The sequence below is a fragment of the Apis laboriosa genome, unplaced genomic scaffold, assembly GCF_014066325.1.
Source record: "Apis laboriosa isolate Shangri-la unplaced genomic scaffold, ASM1406632v1 scaffold15_cov152, whole genome shotgun sequence".
Classification (NCBI taxonomy): Eukaryota; Metazoa; Arthropoda; class Insecta; order Hymenoptera; family Apidae; genus Apis; species Apis laboriosa.
The window spans coordinates 322904-344272 of NW_025222086.1; the positions used below are offsets into that span (position 1 = coordinate 322904).

The following is a 21369-nucleotide window of genomic DNA, read 5'->3' on the forward strand; positions in this document are numbered from 1 at the left end:
TACCATTTCAGAACCACTTTCCTTGATTACTGCCAGTGACACGAGGCTCGAATAATTCACCAGCTCGATTACACGCCGCGTATATCGTTCGAAGAGCTCGTTTGACCATGATCGTAATAAAAGCACAAAGTGTGTTTCCGTTTCGAAGATCGTACTGGCCGGATGTTTATTGCCCAGCCTGTTTGCTCTCTGAAACGAAACGCGTGTTCGAACACCATCCCCCTTTCGATCGTTTCTCTGTCTCTTTTGATCAACTTTCGACGATTTTGCGACATAAGCTTTCCCTCCAAGAATTTTTTTCTGATATTCGCCTTGTCCCATTTCTTGTTTTGTAATGGAAATTGGAAAAGAAAACGAAGATGATTACGTGTTACGATTGATTGTAAAGATTTTTTAGAAATTTCTTATGGGGGGAAAAAATATAAGGTATTTAATGAAGATGGTAGAGAATGAAAAAATAGAGAATTTAGAGTATTTTTTTATAAATAAAAAAGAAATATAAAAAAATTGGGAGAGTGAAATAGTAGAAATAAAATGATGAAAGTTTAAAAGTTGAAAAAAGTATTGGTTCGAGAATTATAATTTTATCAGACTATCAATTTAATTTCGCCATAATTCTTTAAATTTTATAGTAGGTTGAATCAATCTATTTTTTTCTATCAATTTGATTATTTAAAAAATTTATCAAACATTTATCTATCGTTATTCGCAATCAGAATTTAATAGAAAGCAATTTCATGCTAGATACGCGTGCACGAATAAATCTCTTTGATCTGCCTTGTGTGCAAGTATGCGCAACACGTGGTCATGGTCGACGAGCAGCGCGAGCAGTTTCAAAAAAATGTGTGAATAAACCTCACGATCGTGTATTATAACATATGGATTTGTTTGATTGAAAACGTGGATGACAGCGATGGCAGAATTGTTTCATTATAAAGCCAGCTTGAAAATGTGGGAAATTGAGTCGAACACGACGAGCAATGAAAACAATTACAAATTTTGATTTTGACACATTCGTGATATAAATTTCATTTTTCTCTTTTCGAAGGATTGAATATTTATTTTTTGGTGTTTTATAATCTCTGTTAAATTGTTATCACTTCTATTTTTTTTATTTTTAACGAACTAAAATTTAATGTTATAAATTTGCAAGAAAATTAATTTTTATTAGATGTATTTAATCTTGTGATTGTTTTATTAATGTTATCAATTAAAATTTTATTTTATTTAAAATATAAAATAATTAATAAAATAAAACGATATTGATATATAAAATTTGTAAAATTAATAACCAATAATAACTTGTTTCAAGTAACATAGCTTTATGGTTAGTAAATTAAGATCTAGTGATCCCTAGAATCGCTCTGACGTCAAATGGGTTCTTTGGTGGCACTGTGTTTAACGTGTTAAATCGTTATTGACACGTTTATTGCTGATCGAATTTCCATTATCTGTTACATCATAATATGCTCATATTATTTTCATATAAAATTTATTCTCATATTTTAAAATTCTACACGATGCGTACTTTATCCCCATAAAAATCCTAAATTTATCACATGCAAAATACCGAAGATTTATACCGCGCATTAAGAAATAATTTTCGTACAAAACTTATTCCCATATTGTAAAACTTTATACAGAGTGAGTTATGTTAAAACATAACATCGTTTATTCCCCTTGGAGTTCTTTTCTTTGGAGAGAGTTTGTTAGATATAAAATATATACATTTTGAAGAAAACAAGTAGCAATGGTTTATATGATTCATTTTACGTACTACTCTTTGTAAATTACTACAAATGTATTTTCTTCTTAAAATTTTGTAATTTCTAATTTCTGTTATGTATCATAAATTCTATATTCTTTTTCTTTTTTTTCTCTTTTTTTTCACATAATAATTGTACATGAACATATCAATTTTTCATTTAATTCATTACAAATTATTTAAAAAAATTAGATCATTGAATTGTGATGGCAAGTTTACGATTGATTAACTTTTCTGATAATTAAATCGCCCATAATATTTTGCACGAGTACATCAAGAATGGGCAACTTTCAACTGTTTCCAATTCCAATCTCAATGTTCATTTACCAAAATCTCAATTTCACGAAACTTCATTATTCTCCTTATCAACCCATTATCTCCTTATCAATCTTCTATCCTCTAATACATAATTTCAAACCAATTTCTTCTCCCAATAAACCCAAGCTCATGGAAATATCCCTTCCAAATCACAACGACTGTAACGAAACACTTTCCATAACTTTTCTCGCGAAATTAATCGTTCTCTGGGCCGCTCTCTTTCACCTCTGAGAAAGAGAACCGCAAAGGAACATCTGCAGGCGACACAAGATTTCCGGAACGAGAGACTGCGAGCGTCAGCCTGATCCATGCAACCATGAAGCGGAGAGCTTTTGCTTTGGAATCTTTTCAGCGTTCGTCAGCTCGAAGATACGTTTTATGCTGAACTCGAACGAGCAAAAGTTTCAGTGGTTACGCGCACGAACGCCTGCCGAATGAAAAAAGGTTGAAAAATATGTAAAGCGACGAGGAATTTTAACTGAATTCTTTTTCGAGATTATTTTTTCGAGAAATTTGAAATAAATTAAAACGCTGGGATAGTGAGATCTCTGCAAGCAAATATTGAAGATAATGTTTTATGTCTACATCTTAAATGTTTTAAGATAAATTTGAAATAGATTAAAACAAATATGAAGAAATGAAGTATTTCTGTGAACAAATAGTATTTGGAGACAATACTTTGTTTAATGTTTTCATGGTAAATCTGGAGGAAAATAATATTTTGAGATAAAATTGTAAATAGTAAATATGAAGTAATATAAAACAAATTTTACCAAGATGTTAAAGAAAAGGCTTAAAAAAAAAGAGAAAAGTGATTTATTAATCAATTATCACAAATATCTAAAACGAAAGAAAGAAAAAGAATGATCAAATAGTGAAAATAGAAACAAGAGAAAACAAAATAACAAAAACAAAAGAGCAAAGAAGTGAAATTAATCCAGAACAAAAAGCACAAAGAGATATTAACCCACTTTAGTAAAAATTCAAACTTTAAAAACAAAAATTACAACAAAACTTTTTTTCTAACGAACAATAATTATGCGCCAAAAAAAAACAAAATAACTTATTCAACAAATTCTAAATTATAACTTAATAAAACTTAACCATTGCTCAAAGGTTCGAAAGTTTCAGATTTTAAATGTAATTTCAACTTGTAACGACAGTAATTTCCTTTGAGAGTCCACTTTCGCAGATGTTTCATAGAAACATACCATGAATATTCGAAATTCATTCATTACTCGACATAGATGCAAAAATCGATCGTACCACATCCAAAGGCAATATAACAGGGACGAATAATTGGCGATATGAAAGGCTTGTAAATTTACAATTTTGTTGGCGGATGGCGATTAAATAAAAGCCGAAATCATTCGAGGAAACGTTACATAGAAAATAATATTTATGATCGAATATTTGAATTAGCAAAGCGATCGTATAAACGGTATGCTATGATAATACAGACAAATAATTACATTTTCACGAAATGTACATGTATTCGCCGTATTGTTTACAATCCTATGTATATTTGCCGAGTTGTTGTGGTAAGTTTTCCTTGCTTCCACTATAATCAATCGGAAAACTATTATTATTATCGTGATATTGTTATTAATATACTGGGTCAGTTCCTCGATTAATTGGTTATATAGTAATTAAAACTTATTTATTTTGCCGCATTTGCATCCATGCTTTTAATCAAAATAGAGTTTCGAATTATTTATATATATATATTTTTTAATATAATAATTATATTAATAATTACGATAATTTAATTTTCATTTTTCAGCAAATAATATTTTCTACAATATGAAGATAAATTTTGGATGAAAAAATTTCAAGTATATTTAATCTAATTTTTATTCTAAATATTTTAAACGTTGATTTTAAAATATCAATAAATTCGTAAACACGAGTGAAAAGAACACGAGAAAGAAAAATTATTCCAATTAATAATATAATACAAATAGAAATTAAGAAATGAAAAAAATTGAATAAAGAAAAAACGAAAGATTAAAACTTCAAACTTAATTAATTTTAAAAATTCACAAGCTATTTCTAGCGCAATATATTTTCTTTCATTGTTAGGAAACCATTCAATTAAAACATTTTTGATTTCTTTGTTTCATTCCAATACATTGTTCCATCCAGATCCGGATCGATTATACGTTAATTACATGTTAAGCGTAGGCGCAACACCTACGCGTGTATAATCTTGTATCTTCGTGAACGATTCAATTTCGATGTTCCATTACCATTCGAGGAATTATCCTTTGCCAATCGGTTTTGCGCCCTTTCAAACCGTATGCTTTCCATTCTTTCGACCGCCCCCATTTCAATCGTGGAAAAAAAACGATTTCTCTTCGCGAACAGTGAATATTATTTAAACGTAAAAACGAAGAGGTATTCTTTCCCCGAACGTGCGTTTGCTATTTTTAATCGTGCTTCTCGCGCTTCATTCGGTGAAAAACACGAACTCACGTGTTAATGGATTGAACGAAAATGGAAGAAGAAATACTCTGAACGAAAATGGGAGAAGAAAATGGAGAAATATTCAGGGCCACATGCATGACAGATTTCAATTGAAAATATTGTTCCTTTGCGAGAAATTCTGGTTTTATGTTTGCTAAGAGTTTTTATACTTTTAAAATTTATGGTTCAGATTATTCATCCCTTTCTGGAAGATTATTATTGTGATTGAATGTAAAATATAAGATTTCCAATTTGAAGAAAATGAGAATAAAGTTGAGATCTAATGAAGAAAAATTTATATGGATATATCTAAACATATGTATAAGAATAAATTAAATTGAAAAATATTACTTTTCCATTTATTATTAACTTGTTCATCTATTTTACTTAAATCGTTCGTTATAGAAATTTAATTTTATCTGTTCCATCTTGATAAAAAAAGTAAAAGAGATTATATAGTAACGAAGTACTTATAAAACATGTAAAATATTCATTTCAATTTTTCTTCACTATGACGTTTAATCAATAAGCCAGAATTAATTTCAAAAATTAAGAGGAACAACGATGAAGCAGACCTACCTAATTAAAACTTGGTAATTGCATTATATTTAACTTATCTAACTTCCTAAAATCAATTGAAAGCCAAGAAAAAAAAAAGAACAACTAGCTTCTTAAATATGGTCTAAAACAATTTATTATAGGATATAAAAGGAGAGCAAAAGGAAATACAAAGTTATTGATCGACAGTTATCGACGCAACTCTGTATATCAATCCTATCAATTATCGTCATTGATATCCGATATAATTCGATGAAGCTACAATGGAATTACCACCATTTGAATTACGTTTGAATGTATGATTGACAATATGACAATACTATCAGAAAAAAAGCTATCGAAATCATATTTATCTGTAATCTGTAATCTTAACAATTATAACTTAAACTAATTTAAATTTTAAAAAATTATTAAAAATAATTTTTAAAATTTAAGGAATAAAATTAACATTTACTTTATTTTCGATCATATTTAATATCCGTTAATATCGACGATATAAAAACACGATTTCCCAAAATTTTTGCAAAATTTCCATCATATCCACACAAAGAAACGAAAGAATTCCAAATAACTCAACTTTCAAAATTACGCATAATCTGCAACTCAAACTCAAAACTCAGAGGATCGAGATAATCAACCTAATCTAATCTGCCCCCGCACAACATAACCGTAACTCTTTATCCACACGAGCTTCAACACGAGTCCCTCCACGAGGAAGCTACGAGGCGAATCAATTTCCACGCGTGTTCCTCCACCCCCTACCGTCCACCCTTACCCCTGTAAGGGGAGTAGTAACCGAGTTGTCGCGCGTGTAAGCTTAATTGGCCGTATCGCGTTGAATAACGAAATAATCGTCGATGAGGGTGGAAAATCGTGGTAAAAAAGCCCGTTTGATTTCTCCCCGTTTAAATGTTCCCCGCCATTGGAGGTTTATTGGATTTTCCCATTGTTGAATGCGCAGGGGATATTCTCGAATATCGCGGAAAATCGCTCTGATGGATCTTGGTTGAAACGAGCGGGTAATAAAACCAAGCGTTGAAGCGGATTTATTACACGCTCGGCCGGTTATGGTCGCGTCAAACGATCGAGACAAAGTGTAACACCCGGTGCGGTTCCGTTGATACGGTGTTGCGTGTCGTTTTAGAGTGATTCGTGGCGTAAATATGGTACTTTGGGACGATGCACGTTCTCTGAAAATTATTACGTACGTATTATAATGAGCGTAAATTGGAGTTGATTATATCTCGTTGAAAATAAATTTTTTATTTATTTGGGGCGAGGGATTGAATCGATTTCGAGGGAAAATTAATGGGATCTAGTTTAGGCGAACGAGTGAATTTATCGAAAAGATTCTTTGGTATATCGAGTTGGAAAATAATCACATCACGGAACGTTAGAACTCAGCGACAACATATCGCACTTTGCGCTGTTAAAATAACTGTGCACACGAGCATACAAGGGGAAAGGTAATTTCGTTTAATAGTCTCTTAAATCACGATATAATTAGATCTCGTACGAAACTGCTCGCATATTTTTGCGGTATCTGTTAAATGCAAGCGCCATACCATCAATCCGAGACCATAAACAATTAGTCGCCATAATTCCTGTTCTTTGAACACTGTTACACTATCGCTTCCAGACGATATTGTTCATCGGGTGTAATGGATGAATGCCTTTACATTCGAGCCGGTCCATTTACAAACTCATTCAATTTCAGTAACACGCGATTCTATACTCGTTTCTACGGCTTGGGCATTTCGATCAATCGAGAATCTAGTTGGTAGGAAACAGGGTTTCTCAATGTATCGTGAGAATAAAATTTAATTTAATTTGATTCATGAAAGACGTTTGATATTTATTAATGATATTTATAAATATTGATTTTATAAATAATTGATTTTAAAATGTTTCGCTAGTAACTGAAAAAGATTGAGAAACACTGATAGGGGAATAAGGGAATAATTGAGATAAGTTTAAGTGAAATTTTTGACGATGTTTAGATATTTAGAAATGATGTATGAAATCAAGAAAAAAAAATTTCTTGTAGATATTGTAAAAAGAGAAATAAAATAATGATGAAGAATTAAAAAAAAAACGTTAATACCTAGAAATCTAAATATTTTTTGAACCATGAATAAAATACGAATACGCAGAAAGTAATTTAGTTTCCGAGAAAAATTTCACGAACAGTAACGAAAAATTGAAGTATATATTTTTTTAGAGAAAAAAAAAAATAAAGTATCAAGAAATTCGTGTAATAAACGAACATAAAAATTCTCTTCTTTAATATCCGATATTTTTCTCTGTCACGTATCAATCAAATTTATATTAAATTACTTACTTTTCAGAGAAAATACAGTTACAGAATTCATTTGTTCATTCACAAAATTTGTAAAACAGAAGCAGAAAACCTAGTTGACGTTTAGATCCTTTTATAAATAAAAATTGCACGTTCAAAAATACCAACATGTAAATTTTTATCAACTTTTCCACGGATTCTATTTTTCGATTTATTCTGTCATTTTCCTCTTCATTTGCAAATGAAGAAAGGTGGAATATCGTTTCGTTGAAATTAAATTCTCTGTTCAAATCTCGTCTCGATATTATCTACAATGAAACTAATATTCCATCGATTTCATTCCGATTTTCTTTATTGATGTATCGTAACAAGGGCATCGTTGGAACGTTTAAATTTTAATATTTACAAAATCGTATACAAACGCACGAAAGTTTCGAACGTGTAATATTTTATTTATACGTTTCTCGTATCGATTCAACCGCCCTTTAAACTTATCGAAAAATTTAATTGAAATTAAATGAACAATCTTTCTCTTTTCCTCTTTTTTACATCTGTCCGTTCGATGTTCCGTATTATAAGTATTTTATGACAATAAATTGCTCTTCTCATTGTGCTCGAGCAAATATTGATACTCCACTTGAAATTTCTGTATAAAGAGGCTCGTGTTACTATTCAGCAATTTCTTCTCCTCTTATAGAACATATAATATTTTCGCGGAAATTTATAAAAATTGGGTTAACATCATCCCACGTACTCCACGAAATTGATATTTCATTCGTCGATATTATATATTATCACCAATTCGATGAATTTTATTACTCATTTCTTGCGGAATTATTTGCTGCCTAGTTCAACATTCAACAAGTTGCGCGTATATAAACAGCAAAAAATGAATAAAAATCAGTTTGAACCTTCGATCATTCAATTTCAATCGTTCAAAATAAAAGTTATTCGAAGATGAAAGAAAAAAAAACGTGATATTTATAATTCGGATATTTTTGAACGATACGGTACGAACATTATTGAGCATCTCTCGCGAACACTTCCATTAATACTCGAGTTGAAATGGCGGGGAGATTAACGCGACTAGAAATCGGCGTTCGCATAGCCCAACCGTCTCCACGTGTCGGAAGTCAATTAAGAGCGGGCGGAAATCGGCTGGGGCCGTGGTACAGGTGATTTTCTACGTGCCTCTCTCTGTAATTTGACCCTCCTTTGGCATGCTTAAAATTCAAAGAGCGTTACCAAACGGTGTCTTGGAAAATTGATGAAAGCGGAGCGAAAGTGGACCATCCCTTTTTTGTGATTTCTTTTATTTTGCGCTGTTCGATAGATTTTGAATTGATTAAATTTACTGGAAATTCGATGGGATTCTATTGGATGGATATTGGCTTTGTTTCTTGAGAAGCTTTGAATAGATATATTGATTAATCGATAGAACTGGTGACATATTTTGAAAAATATTAATATAAAATATAAAATATTCGACACAATTTAATGACACGTTTCAATATTTTTCAATATTTTTTACTTATTATGTGATTTTTTTTACATTATATTAAAATATTGCTCAAAATTGTTCATACAATAATTCTGTTATTATCATAAAATTTTTTATTATAGTTTTATAAAAAGAAAATCCTAAAACAAGTATCTAAATGAAAATTTTATTCTATTTCGAACCGAAAGGAATCTCTGGTGAATTATTTTAATTAATTTATTCTTTACGTGGAAATAATAAGAAAAATTTCATCCATAATTTACCTTTTGCTTTTAAATTGATTCATGATCTCAAATATGATGGATGAATTATTATCGATGACAGCTCGTTCATTAGTGGTCTCACGTCCTCTAAAACCGCCAAACCACTTCCTGAGGTTTCCCAAACCAAACACGATTATTACTATTTTACAGAAATATTGTATCGCGTTATAATATCACGTGATCAACGATTTAACGAATTATATTAAACATGTATGCATAAAATATTATGCATATTTATACTAATTTATACTACGATTTACAAATTATTAATTCTTCTGTAATAAAACAATAATTATTGTAATAGTAATTAGAAAATAAAAAATGTAAGACTCATAATTATACACCTCTTCTTCATTCCATTAATTAATTAATTAAAACAGAAATTTTTAAAATCGTTAAAATTCACTAGTACTGTTATAAATTAGCAAATTATAATTATTTAGATATAAAAAGATATAATTTTTAATCATTTCTTTTCTTCGAGAAAAGATCCTCATCCACGATCCTCCTCGACTTTGTAATTCAAGTTACATTTAAGAAAATGCGTAGGTATCGTTCAAAACTTCGTTATAAACTTCCCCTCACGTTAATGGCATCTGAAAGCGAGGCGTTCCATCCAAGTAGCTTTAGAATCCGAGATGCTCACATCTACAAGAACTATTAGACGCTTGAACGAGCTTACACGAGCCATTCCGCGTATCTAAATTCAACTTTCCATCCATGAAGATCCTATAAAAGTATTATTGGAAACCGTCTATTCACGACTTTCTGCCTTCTGCGCCATCAATCTTTTTATTGGTGGCCGTCAATGTCACACAATTCATTTTTTATGATACGTGTATCGCAAATGTATGAATACCTAAAAGAAAAGTATTGTTAGTATCGACCACAAGCTTTACGATATGTAGATCACCAAGATATTCTCCAAATATATCAATTTTATTTTATTCCTTTTATTATTTCATTTAAAATTGTTAAATTTTTGAAAAATTTTGGAAATTTTATTGAAATCTCATTTTGAAAATTATTCTCTCTATTTTCTACGTTTTTTCTATGTTTTTTCTATAATGTATTATTATACTATTGTAATATTGTTTCAATATTCAAAAAAATCTATCTGAAAATGATTAAGATCAGCTTAATCACAATTTTCTAAACGATCCTCCATCATTCGCGATAAGCTTATCTAACAAGATCGTGTCTGCCACAGACTTAACGACTTGCAAGAACCCTTTTTCATCCCTGATATCAAACGATCTAGATTGATCGAGCCTAATTGAATCGCCTAGATGGCGCTGATATCGTACCAAACCTTCCTCCTTCAGTTTCTCTCGAAGAAAAATAAATTAGTGAATGAAGTAAAAAAAAAAAAAAAAAAAAAATACTTTGTTATTTTAATTTTAATCCATTTAACGATTCAAACGTATCGCGTAACAGCTAGAGAAGACGATTATTGAGGATAAATTCGAAAAAAGAGACTGGAAACGTTGTGGAATATGCGGGCTTTTTTTTAAACTTTGCTTCATTGTTTTATTCTCTTTGCTTGCGACAGTGGATTGAATATCGACTAACGAATGAGGCATTCGTTTCTATTTGTTTCAGTATTTTTTTTTTATTTATTTATTTATCAGAACTTCTCTTTTAGATTTTTTTTAAACTGTATATTTATTACTGCAAGATATTTTACGATATTTTGAATTATTTAAAGTTCCAAGTGAGAAGTAAACTTTTCAGAAAAGTTAGAATGTGATGTATAATTTTGCAAAACTTGAAACATTGTTTCTGTTTTCTAGATTACATACTGATTTATAGTTTATGTAAAATTTATTAAGAGTTTGATTCTACTTTAGAGATTGTTTGAAAAGGAAAGAAGTTGATATCTTGATAACATAGAAACTTTAAGGATTAGTGGAGGCTGAATTGCGCTTGAATAATTTATATTAAAAATATGAAATTTAAAATCTTGTATGAAAGAAATAAAACAACATATAAATAAATTTTTAAAACAAATAATACAAGGAATCGTATATTTGAACCGTGTTGTTTTTAGCCATGTATACTAAAAAAATTGAAGTAAAACATAAAATATTTATGCTACGATGCAAATATTTTTACTACCCTCGCATTCTACCATTATATCACCATTTTTTAAAAAGAAAATATGAACGTTTGTACTTTAAATCTATCGTATAAAATTAAATTGAACGAGTGAAACAGAAGGTGTTTTCCAATATTCTCTTGCGATATATTTGAATAAATATCGCATATATAAGTGGTTATGATAAAAAGGACGCTGGTTACACGACGTGACCGCAAAACTTTTAAACTTGATGCAATGCATGTTAAACATTCGATCAAATATCGGCAAATATTTCAATTAGTTGCACGAACGCCGATATCCAATATCGATTTTGGTCCGGTTATTATGGTTTCGTAAATTCTACACACAAATGAGATAGTTCGTCGCGAGTTTTTCGTCCATATTGAAAACTTAGTTGAGAAAAGGGTGTAATTTGAATAAAAGCGGAAAAACGCATAGTTCTTCGTGGAAAAATTGTAAAAAAATGAGAAGAAAAATATTTCTGCGCGGCAAGATTTTTTTAGAAATTATAAAATATATTTATATTTACAATATTGCACTCATTTATATTAAATATCCAACAAATCTTTAAATGATTATTATTATTATGTAGTAAAAAAGAAATATGAAATTTGTAAATAAAATTTTTTAAAGCCTGCTAGTAATATTTTACTTTAACCTAGTAAATATTTAACCTAGTGATAATTTTTTCAAAAATATAAAGTAAACCATTGTTATCTGTATGAAAATAGTAGTGTAGTAACGCAAAAGTAGGTGAATACCTTTGGTGAAAAAGGGAAAAGCATTAACTAAGTTAAGAGCAAGTCTACTGTAAACGTTTTGAAGCGTTTACCATCTATAATGTAAATTGCTTAATTTATGGCTATATCAAAATATCGCCAAAGAGTGCAGAAATTAAATAATATTAAAACAGTTTAACGTTATAAGATTATAATAATATGTGACAACCGCTGTTTTTAGTATATGAATATACTAATATCCTTATTTTTATTAACGAATTCCATTATGCATATATAATTTAAAAAATTGCATTACTATATCAATCATTTTTTTCTTTCTCCATCAGACATACGATCCAATAACCTGGCATATTTGATAATCAAGCAATTTCGAAGTTCCTACCGTGCCATTCTACTATAATATTATAATATCGAAGCACTATCGATAAAATGTTCATCAATAAAAAAAAAAAGAGTATATAATTTCCTAGGATATTATTAATCCATTATTGATATAAATAAGTGCCATAAGGAACTAAATTCATCGAAGCAACGACGATACAAAGTAATCTTATTTTGTACGAGGAATCTCATTAATTTTCTGCCATATCGTACAAAGTATATAAACTATATCTGAAACCAGCTTTGTTACGAGCCGTAAAACACTATACACGCGTATGTTATTCACGCTTTGGTATCGCGAATCGTTAAACGGATCCGAGAGAGAGAGAAAGAGATAAAGAGAGAGAGAGAGAGAGAGAGAGAGAAAGAGAGAGAGAGAGAGAGAAAGAGAGAGAGAGAGAGAGAAAGAGAGAGAGAGAGAGAGAGAGAGAGAGAGAGAGAAAGAGAGGGGAGGAGAAGGAGGAAGAGGAGGAGGAATTCCTTTTGAGAATATTCAGACACGTGTAATTTGTGTTGCAAAATGCGTTGGAGGCGTAAGACACGCAAGATATAAGGAATTAAGGTCGACGTGTGTTCTGATGAACCATGATTCTTCTTTAATTATCTACGTCTGTTTCAATTACAAAGCAGATTCGTCGTGGAAAGTAAAAATTTAGAATCGATTGTGTGAGGAGGTGAACTCTCACGATGATTCGATAGAATGATGTGATAAAGTGATTTCTTAGAATAGAATGCAAGTATGCAAACTTATTTAAACATTAATATTACTATTATACTATTTATTATAGTAAATTTCTTTGTTTTAATCAATGATCGTTGTAGAATTAGATTCGATTTTTCCATAATTATTAATTTCATTATTAATCATTTTAATACACTATATATCATATTAATATGTATCTTTTTTTTTATTTATTTGTTTTATTAATTAAATGAAATATCACATTAGAAATTCATGATAATTTTGAAAAAATTTAATCTTTTGATAGTATATGGTTAGTACTTAGGAAATCCTAGATAATACCTATCATTCTTACATAAAATTTTTGATATAAATATTGATTGAATGCTCAACTTTCTCTCTCTCTCTCTCTCTCTCTCTCTCTCTCTCTCTCTCTCTCTCTCTCTCTCTATAAATTTTTCAATATATATTCTTCTTCTGCTTATGATTAGTAACATAAAAATATCAATGCATTTATTTATTGAACATCTTGAAATTCAATGTATTATTAATATGTTATCAAATGTAGAAATGAAATGAATTTTATACATCATTTTCTCTTATCTTTATCTTACGTTTATGCATACCATTATATTTTACAATATTCACTTTTTCTTGTGTTTTTTCACCAATTTTTTTTCTTTCCATTGGAATGAAGAAACAATAGTGACTGGAAGAGAATATTGAATTGAAAGGTAGTTGAATTTCAAGCCATACGTCGAAAACTCATCGTTCGAAGGATTGTCGATAATTGAAAAGATTTGTGAACCGAATTCGTAGATGAAAGATTCGTCGATAACTGTGTCTGCGATTTTTTGACAATGCGATTGTAGATTATACTGTAGAAAATATCAATTCGTACATATTCGAATTTCCATTTGATAAGAGAAACTCTACTTTCTGAAAAATTTCTTTATTGAAGATATATCGATATGAACAATATAGATAAACGATTTAACGATTCAATGGAACGTGTTTCCCTTTGTCAATTAAATTTAATTATCAATATCGATTACTTGGCAATCTTGCTCTTCTACACCAATTACCGGTACATTTTCAGTTTATACCAAAGGATGTTGCTGTGTTAAGAAAATTTAAAATGATACTTGAATTTTATAAAAACAAAAAGAAAAATTCAAAATTTAAAATACAAAATTTTAATATTTCTTATTTAAAAAAAGCTGTTCTTCGAAGGATGTTAAAAATCAATATTTTATTCATACATTCAACACTTGAAAAATACCAAAGAAATACAAAAGAATAGTCGAGATATGAAAGCATCACAACATATACTGTTGAAACATGGAACAAGAAGTATGATATACGTATATAATCAACCTGTATTTGTCCATTTGATAAATGTGGTATCTATGTCTATTCTTTATAAGGAAGATTAATACATCCAGTGATTTTTGAATTAATGTTACAACTATTTAATTTAATTTTAATTTTAATATTAAAATTCAAAATTTAGAAAAATTTAATAAAGTCCTCACGATAGAATGGAATACTTTATCGCTATAAAATTTGTGAAATTTCTAATAAAGAAAAATGTTAAAAATATTTGTCAAATTAATTTCAATTAGTTGTAAGTGATTGTAAATATTTTCCTTCATCCTCTTTAAAATTTTATTTTTTATTTATTGGTTTTCCAATTTCTTTTGAAATGATGATTTGATGATTTTACATTACTTTTAAGCAAACACATCTTCGTAAAATCTATCTTGGAGGCAACCAGTTATTCCTAACTCTGTTTACACAAAACGATTTCTTTCCATTACCTTTACCACGAATTTTATATATTTTTTCGCAACTGTGTTACGTGGGTTTTCCATTTTCCATTCGTTCGTCTCTTTTTAATCCGTATATGCGTCTTCTTCAAGAAATTTCATCATTACACAAACATCAAATTTCGTGGCTTTCACAAGAAAGAATTTTTAAAAAGTTCCTCCAAGTTCCATAAAGTAGATTTTAACTTTTATATTCATTATCTATAATAATATAACATTCAATTTTTTCTCAAAATTTGAAATTAAAGCCCATATAGAGAAATATTTTTCTATGTATTTATTGAAAATATATGCAATACGAATGAGATTAAATTTTTCAAATTTTTCTTTTTCTATTAGCATCACTGAGATATTTCTTAAATTTATGCACATTTTTATATAAAATTAAGTAAATTAGTCAATAAAATTTAGATTAGATGTTAGATTTCTCACAAGACCTAGAACTTACAACTTGGTGAACCTTAATACATCACGCAATTCGACCATCAAGAAACGTCGATGAATTTTAACATGCAAGAAATTTGTTTTCACCACTCGTTAAGTAATTTTTCATAATAATTTATAAAATAATAATTTTAGATATTATCTAATAATATAACTTTCTTTTAAATTGAACGAAAATTATTTTTATCTTTTATTATCCTGAGAAAATTTCATTATCTTATTAAAATCTTTGAAATTAATATTTAAAATTCTTTTAAGGTAATCGTAAAAGAAGATACGAAATTATCAAAATATTCACGGAATTAATTATTCTACGAAAGATTTCCAGACAAAAACGTAATTCAGAATTGAAATTTGAAAATTAAGAATATACACGAAGGAAGGATCTAATTACGATTGAGAAGAAAGATCGTTCTTTATTAACTATCTAAGTCAATCATCTTCGTAGAATTTTGTTAAGTATCTTAACTTTTGAGAAGATAAACTTCATTAAATTTCATTTCATCAATTTAATGTTCCTTGATACCTTTAGATTCATTTTAATCACTTTTTAATAAATTCTTCCAATATTCTACACTTTAAAAAGTTAAGAAGAGATTATATCTACCGATATAACTATTTAATATACTTGAATTTAATTAATCAATATACAACTGCTATAATAAATACAATTATATCATATGATATACCCATTTTCCAATTGAAATAAATTTTTCAAAACTTAATTATTATTATTAAAATTAATTTTTTTTATTAAAATTAAAAATAGCGTGAAGTAAAATTGCTGAGACACATCAAAACACTCTAATGAGAATTTTTATTTCTCCACATTGCCCCAATTGGATCTCTCTACGATATTATTACTGAACATAATGGTACGTGATAAAAAAATATCGGTCAACAAGTGTTGCAGCTAAAAGGAACACGGATAAGCCATTCAAGAGGGTTGAAAGACCATCGTAAAGACTGGTGTGAACACACCTAGCAACCGAGCAACAACCGTGAACAATCATGTGCGGCCGACAAAGGGATCACCTAGTGTCACTCTCATCGCCACAAAGAAAATTTTAACAGTCTGTCGATTATAGGAACGTGTCGATACACCCAACCCTTTGTCTTTCGGCTCTGCACTTCGTAGACGTCGATTCTATACGCGTGAAATCTCGTTAACGTTATTCAATACAGGGTGGCGTGAACGTACGCGTTACAAGGATTTTCTATTCTATGGCGGATGAAACGTATGATTGTCTCTTCTTCTGAGAAATTTGTGAAAATCGATAATTGTGTAGAAACGTCATTTTCGATTTTTATGAATTTTTAAATACGTTGTATTGGGATAATCCTGGTTAAAAGGAAAATTAGAATTGTTTACAATTTTCAACTATTTTCTCGTGTTTTTAAAATTGGAAGTTTTATCAATTATTAATTTTATAATCGTGTACATATTAATATACATATATAATAATATCTTATTATTTATTATATTTTTATGATCAAACAACTCTTTTGAATATGAATGAAATTGAGAATAACTGGAATTTATTTTTAAATAAAAATATTTGTATACAAAAATTATGAAAATAATCTGGATATTTGGTAAAATTATCGAAACATAAGTTATATAATTGTAATGATTTAATTTGTTAATTATTTATGAAATAATAATTGATAAAAATGATCGTATGCCATACTAAAAACACGAAAAAATGTTAAAAATTATGATTCTAATATTTTATATCAGATAAAAATTGATATTACAATTTTTTTTCTATTGAACTATTGTTATAATTTTCTAGATATTTGAAAAGCAGTATTATTACATAGAATTTCGTTATAGAATCTCGTAGTGAATGTCAATCACGAAATTTTTAACAGAATGACGGAGGACTAATTAAGTTCGAAATTAAATCACGATATAAACCACGTTTCGAAACCATGTGTGTCAATCGATGTCCTCCTTTCATGATTCTCGACTGGGATGGAAAATTGTCTTTTCCTGTTTGCTCTGATACAACGCCAATGTTATTAATAAATGGGACAGAAATTTGAATAACTATTTTAACAAAACAGGTACAAGATGAAAGAAAGAGAAAGAATATCTATGATTTATTCTTATCTAGAAATTTAGATATTCCAATATTTTTACTAGAATAAATATTATTAATTCTAATTTAATTATTATAATAATAATGGCAGCAATTCTATAATAATATAATTGTATAATAATTCTATTAATTATAAAATACAATAATTCTGTAATTCCATTTAATATGATAATTCTATAATTGTTCTATGAGTATAATATAATAATTCTATTATAATTAATTCTAATATGAAATAACATAAATATACATTCAATCATGTTGAACATAAATTTCATAATTCATATCTTCCTTATAACAATAGAAATTATTTTTAACTCATAATTTGTACGTTAATCACTTTGCCACTGAGAACTCAGAATCTGATAGAAAAGTTTAAAGATTCCGAAATGATTAAAAAGAAATAAAAAAAAAAATGACCTTCTATTTAGAAATTCTTTTTAACAATTAAAATTGAAAAATTCAAAAATTCAATGTCTCACAAAATTATTTATTAAATTCATTCCTCTTCAAAAAAAGAAATCTGTAAGAAAATAATTTTAAAATTCATCTTCTTATAATCCCAGAATCCCAAAACTCACGAACATTATTCCAATCAGCAACGAATCCTAACAATGAAATCTCATTCCTCATTTCTTTTAAAGAACTTTTCAATCACGATGAATCCAGTTTTTCGCGACCAATCGCGAATTTCTTATTTCCTCGATATATTCAAAATGATTCTTTAGTAAATCCTCAAAGAAGGGAGAAAAAATTAGAGGGAAGATGTTGGGATAAAAGCGAAACGAGGTACATTTTTCCATCGAAGGAGCTGTTTTGAACTGACGTAAACAAACAGAGGCTCCACTTTTTGATTAATGTCTCCGAGGAGACAGAAAAAAAAAAGAAGTCCTCCATGAAAGCTGCTCGCTGAGAAAAAAAGGAGGGGAAATAATGGAGGAACAGGTGTGAAGGTTGTAGATTGATGAGGACTATGTTGAATAATGTTTCAATCGTTGAAATGAGATTTGTGAACAATCATCGAGATCATTACGATTCTTCTATCGTGTGTTTGATTTATAATTGAAGAATTATCATAAAATGGAATAAAAGAAATTTTGATAAATTTAGATTTTTAAAACCCTGGCGATTATTAATTAATTTATACTTGATAGTTTTTTTTTTATTCTTTATAATGATAATCTATAAATTAAAAAAAAGAAAAGAAAATATAATCAATATAAGATTTTGAGAAAAGAAATTGATGAAAAATCTCAAATCTCGACGTACAATAAATTATTCCTTGAAATCAATTAACATTTCATGTTGGAATATTTACACCGTGTAAATATTCCTTCGTGAATAAACGAATTCATAAGAATGAATTCATATGAATTTTTATATATGTTAAAATAAATATGAAGTTATGAATTCAATAAAAAAATTTAATCAAGATAAAATTGATGGATAAAATACTGGAGATAAAATTGATCGAAAAGAAAAGAATATAAACGTGAAATAGAAATATAAAAATAAAAAAAAAGAGAGAAAGAGAAATAACTAAAATTAGGCTAAAATTAAATATATTAACCCTCTGTAGATACTTTTTTTAAAATATTTATAGGCAACTTATTTTTTTATTATAAAAATCTGAAAAAATTCCAAGAAACTTATCGAAGTATGACTCTCATTTAAGATACAAATGATTGTTAAATAAAACATTTAAAACTTTTTTCGATAAAAATAAAAACTTGCTTCGAAAAGATTTAACAATGGAATTTCCTCTCGATCCTAAAAAACCCAAATTATCTACAGAAAATCAATTTTTAAAATAACGTTTCTGTGACGGTTTTATCTTTTTATTGTAAATTTTAAATGAATTAAAATCTTAGTTAATGTAATACATTGTGGAGTATTGATATGTAATAATATTAATGTAGTAGTATTAAATAATGAATATTATTTAAATTTATCTATTATTTAATATGAAGATATTCAAACTATTATCATAAAAAAAGCTATCTTTTGAAATTAGCAATTGAGGAATTATAAATATTATTACATACCATTGAATGTTATCTTAAAATAAATATGCATAACTCGATATTCAATTAAAGATTTCAATATCAAAGATAGACTTGAATCAAATTATTAAAAAAAAAAATAGAAAAACTTGTCTAAAACAAACAAATGATTTGAAGAAAAAAAAGAAAGAAAAAATATTTTCACGTGTAAATAATGACTTTATAATGAAAAATCGTTGAATAAATCCTTTGATTAGTCTGTGCAAATGTTGGAGATAATATTACTATGATAATGAGCTATTTTTGTTAATGTCTCTTCTAACAGAAATTCGATTAAATGATACGAAAAAAAAGAATGTTTTAATATTTATAAAACAATTTCTATTTTTTTTTCCCTCTTTATCCATTGTTCGCTATCAAATTAATTTTCGATAGTACTTTTTAATTTACATTTACATTTTAGTTTACAATTTATACATACACATATATGATACTTTCCATAATTACATAAAAAAATTCTACCGGACGAATTTCTTTATTGAATAACGTATCTCAATAATTGATAATTACTTTTGATTTAACATCGCTAAATTTGATTTTTCTGTAAATCTACTCTTATAATTCTTTCATAATTTTCCTGTTCTTCCAATTTCCCTACCTTCAAATACAATTATTTCGCAAATGTTAACGAGACAACGAATAATCATTGATACCGTGTTGATTATTTTTCACTGAAACCGATTTTATCAAGACAATTTGAACTTATTAATTAAGAATACAAATGGAGGTTTCCAAGAGGAATAAATAAATCTCCATGGCTCGTCGATAATTTACACCGATCGATCGTCAAATCTCGCCAACAAAAGCATCTGCATATCGTGCAATTAATAATTCCTCTCGAGTATGGTAAAATCCAATCTGTTCGTGTACCAAATTAGAGGAATGGCATGTTAACAATTACATCTCGAGAATCTTTATTTGGAAAAATAAGAGAGAACATCGATATAACGAGGAAATTTAATGAAAAACTCGAAGAATTTAAAAATTGTCAAGAATTTTATATCTTCACTAATGGGAAAATATATTGCAAAGTTAAAATAAATTAATTTATATATTGATATGCATTTAAGAATATATTATTTAAAATTTTTAAATATCGTTAAATTAAATATCGTTAAAATAAATTTCATCATGAAAATATTCAGGAATTTGCTTGCTAATATAACAATATTAATGGGTGATAATATATTGGTGAGTGTAATATTAATGAAGTGGAATGGAGTGGATGTACCTACACATATTTTAACTGATATGTAATAATAAGTATTAAACTGTTATTTTATATTATCTGTAATAATAAATATAATTTCTCTGCAACAATACCTACAATAAAACATTATTTTTATTGGAAACGAATTATATCCGGAAACATTAAATGGAAACAATCATTAAGTGCACGTGTATTATATGGATATATGTGCTATAAAAAAAAAAAGAAGTACATCTAGATTTTTATCTTATTATTTTAATATATAATTAATGCTCGATGCTTAACGATGAATTACTCACAAGGAAAGTTGTTGATTCAGCTGTTTAATTAGAAGAAATAATGGTTGCAGCAGGATTCGACCTCCTAACCACCGACTGGAAAGTTCAGTATGGACCACAAAAATGTGCTCTGAAAATGGATGTAAGTAACTTTTTTTTGTAAACTTTTTTAATTTATCAAATCTAATGGATCTACATTCCACTATAAAATAACTGAATAAAGGAATAATCCAATATAGAGTTTAATTCTGATAATGCAATGTTTTAAACAATTATTAATTTTAAATCTACACATATATGAATATTTCAGAATATCAACAAATTTATTAACATAAAACTAAAGTAAGAAAATACCATAATTAATAACAC

At 28.2% G+C, this 21369-nt stretch overlaps 1 protein-coding gene across 2 annotated transcripts in view; it reads right to left on the minus strand.

The window, feature by feature from the left end:
* LOC122710897 overlaps positions 1-21124 on the minus strand; it is a 93529-nt gene extending 72405 nt beyond the window's left edge. Inside the window, exon 1 of one of the 2 annotated variants that reach the window (XM_043929125.1) lies at positions 21022-21124. The gene's annotated coding sequence lies outside the window, so the exon portion shown is untranslated. The remainder of the gene's footprint in view (positions 1-21021) is intronic. The other variant, XM_043929124.1, reaches the window with a different exon arrangement.
* Positions 21125-21369: the final 245 nt, after the last annotated feature.